General features: G+C 36.8%; 1 protein-coding gene across 1 annotated transcript in view; it reads right to left on the bottom strand.

Moving 5' to 3' along the window:
* The window catches only part of KYNU (kynureninase), a 204108-nt gene that overhangs the window by 19585 nt on the left and 180633 nt on the right, over nt 1–3890 (bottom strand). The window lies entirely within an intron of this gene.

Raw genomic sequence — 3890 nt, 5'->3', positions numbered from 1 at the left:
AATTTAAAACTAGATATTTTCCGTTTACAAGGATATTCTCAATGAACAAAAAGTTTGTTGCCTCTATTTTATCACTATTTGTAGAGCAAGCTACCCAATAGCTAAGCAAACAAATGTTATCGATATGATATAAACTACTTAGAATCTTTAAAATAATAATAAAAAAATACCCATATGCTTTTTGATAATACTAGAAATAGCTATACTTAAAATAACATTTTTATTTAAATAAAAATAAATAGTAAACAGAAATAATTTCTTTTTGAAACAGTTACAACACTAATAGCATAAAAGTATAAATTGATTCACATAACAATATTCTTTTTACAGTAAGATCCCTAAAGAAAAATGTTTTTAATAAAGAAGGACATATAACATCTTTGTTGAAAGATTTTCTATTTCTCCAAGCACCAGTTGTTTTTATATTGTTCACAAGAATATCAATTGACTAGACATAAATCACATAAGAAAAAATATGCATATTTGGATGCATGTGCATATTAAATGAAGAAAATGACAAAATAAAGGAGAGAAAAAGAATCAAATTTGAAAAATGTTTCTGACACTAAATTATCTCTAAATATATTTTTTTATTTTAATGCTTTCAAAATAAAAATTTTAAGATACGTGCTGGATACATGAAAGAATTTTTTTTTCATGGAATATATTTTTCGAACTGTTGCTGTGTGCCATCAGATCGGAACTGACCTATAGTTGACCCTCCTGCAAATTTTTAAAAGGCAGTAAATAGCACAAGAGGAAACTGTCCATCTTTCTCTCGTGGAACAGCTTGTGGATTCAGATTGCTTGCCTGTGGATTGGAAGCACAGCTCCTTACCTACTGCGGTATGTTATAAAGTGCATTAAATCAATGAACACTGTATTATTCAAAGAAGCACAACACTCTTCCCTTTCGAGAGCCCTCAATGGTTTCCCTTGCTGAACTTCTCAAGTTGAATTGTTGCTGTTTTTAGGTGCCAGGGAGTTGACTTTGACTCACAGAAACTCTAGGAACAACAGTTCTGAACCTTGCTCTATTCTGTGCCATTCTCATGATATCTGATATACACAAGCACATTGTTACAGTCACTGTGTCAGAGCATCTCCCTGATGATCTTCTTTTCTTTCTCTGAACCTCCACCTATCCCAGCATGATTTCCTTTCCCAAGGACTGACCCCTCACATGCCCAAAATGTGAGATGATGTTTCACGTTGATTTTCTCTTAAACACCCTGGTTGCATTTCCTCCAGGATGTTGTTGTTATTAATTGCTGTTGAGTCACAGGAGACTCATAGCAACCCTATGAGTGAAAGACCTGGACACTTGTATAACTTTCATCCTCTCTCCAGGTTCATAGGGTTTCCTGAGGCAAGCTATTTCGGAAGTGGATGCCACTTCTGCTTCCAAGCTTGTTTTAATCAGGGAGTTCCACCAAACACTGTCCACCATAGGTAACCATTATCGCATTTCACACATCAGTGTCAGTGTTCAGCTTCACAGCAACCACACATTACCTCTGTACAGCAAACAGACAGACCAGGGTTGTATGACCCAGAAGAATGTTTGACTTAGTAAAATTTGTGGTTCCTTGTGGATATCAGGTTAGTGTTAGTTGGATTAATGAAATGAGCATCTTTTACTGCTATTATTAGGCTCAACAACAGTCAATTGACCGGGGGGGGGGGGAAAGTAAACCAGAAACAGAAATAATAAAGGTAAGTTTAGCTTTGATTTCTTTCTCTTTCACTAAAAGAATGTTCAGCCCTGAAAAAGCTATGAGGAGTACCTAGTTCCTGTGGTTAGCAGCACAACTCACCATGGATATGCAGACTGCAACACTTAGTCCATTTGGATAAATATGCCATAAAACATTGTATTTTCACATGTAATTATATACAACTTTTTTAATATAACAAAAGTTGAGACATAACTCACATACTATACACATCGATAGACTTGTATTTAATTTTGGCAGTGAAAGTTGCTTAAAGGGAATAAAGCAAAAAATGAGGACAGATGGTAAAAATATCAAATTATGGTATCAAATAACTGACAGTAAAGTACACTTTTTTATATGAAGACAAAGGGGTCAGTGTATTAATAAAAAACTATACCCTTGAAATAAATGTGGGAATAGAACAGGGATGAACAGGGCTGTTTTCAGAAGTCTTCTTTTGTCAGACTTCTTGCAGAAAAGGAGAGGAGATAGGGATCAAAAGACATCCTAAGAATTTAAAGTGGTCAGGGTCTTTGGTAGCAGTTCCTGTTATTGGTAGCTGACATCAAGTCAAGTATGACTCAGAGTGATCCTATAAACAACAGATCTAAACCCTATCCTATCTTGTGCCATGCGCACCATCTCTCTGACACACTTGAGCTCATTGCTGCAGTCACTTTCAATCCATCTCATTAAAGATCTTCTTTTTTGATGAACCTTCACCTTTCCAAGTATGATATTCCTTTCCAAGGAATATCTCCTAGTAGTAACATGCCCAAAGCATTTGAGAAAAAGATTAACCAACAACTCTTTAAGGAGTGCTCTGGGTGTAATTTTCTCAAGACACACCTATTTGTTTTCTTGGCAGTTTATGGGATAATCAGTACTTCTCTGCAATACCACAATTCAAGAGCATCAAATTTCCTTTAGTCATCTAAATACATTGTCTGGTTCTCAGATGCATAACAAGTAATGAAACAGACTCTGGTCTGAATCAAGCATAGATTAGTCTTCAATTTGACATCATTGCTCTTAAGTATTTTGGAGATTTTCTGGACAGCAGACTAACCAATGAAATATGTCTCCTCATCTGACTTCTCGTACTAAGGGTATTGACAGTAGACACAAATAAAATGAAATATTAACAAGTTTAATCTCCTCTCCATCTATCATGTCACTTACCAGTTCAGTTGTAAAAGAAGCAGTTGAAACATAAGGATGTCCAAGTGTGACTTCTACCCACTTAATAAGGGGAACTGTCCCCATCAATAATGCACATAGCACCACACAAATAGCTACATAGTCAGACATGCCTCACATAGTTCTGCTTCTATTTTTATCAATCACTGGATCCAATTTTTGTTCATTGTAAGAATCACTGATTTTATTCACTGTTGTGAGCTTTATTAAGAAAAAAGGTTGGATAGTAGGAAAGTCAAAGGATACATCATAATGAAAGTTCAGGTATACTCAAGCATCTCAAGCCAGATTGTTGTTGTTGTTTTTGTTGTTATGTGCTATCAAGTCACCTGCGACTCATAGCGATCCTATGTACAACAGTACTAAACTATGCCCTATCCCGTTCCAATCTCACCATCTCCTTTACACCTGCCCCCATTGCCAACTCACTAAATCAGTCCATCTCATCGAGGGTCTTTCCTTCACTGTCACTTCCTCCTCCCAAACATGACATCCCTCTCCAAGTACTGGTTCATATTTGCAACAGATTACAAGGCATCATTTAGTGAAAGTCCAAGTTGAAATCAATAGCACACATGCAAGAAGCCTCTGATTTCCTCCATCATCCAGCAGATTTCATCTCAGAGCAGTTACAACACAGCCCTCAGTCAACTATCCAGCAAGCAAAATCTTTAACTGTGGCCTTTACCGCCAAGGTTTCTCTGGTTACACGTCGCCACAGTCTCTTCACAGCAGTACCACAATTTCTTCATAATCACTCCACTGTCATTTTTTACAATGTGGAAAGCACTCTCTTATATTGATCTCATAGCTGTTAATGATTTGCAAGGCTATGTGTCCACACTTAAGGTGTTGTTGTTGTTATGTGCTGTCGAGTTGCCTGCGACTCATAGCGACCCTATGTACAACAGCCCTAAACTCCGCTCTGTCCTGTGCCAATCGCACTGTCTCTGACACTCCCATCCCAATTAT

This window comes from Elephantulus edwardii, unplaced genomic scaffold (genome assembly GCF_000299155.1).
Source record: "Elephantulus edwardii isolate Elephantulus edwardi_28Jun2011 unplaced genomic scaffold, EleEdw1.0 scaffold00010, whole genome shotgun sequence".
Classification (NCBI taxonomy): Eukaryota; Metazoa; Chordata; class Mammalia; order Macroscelidea; family Macroscelididae; genus Elephantulus; species Elephantulus edwardii.
The sequence above is the reverse complement of the archived record's forward strand: the minus strand, read 5'-3'. Positions and strand labels throughout refer to the sequence as shown.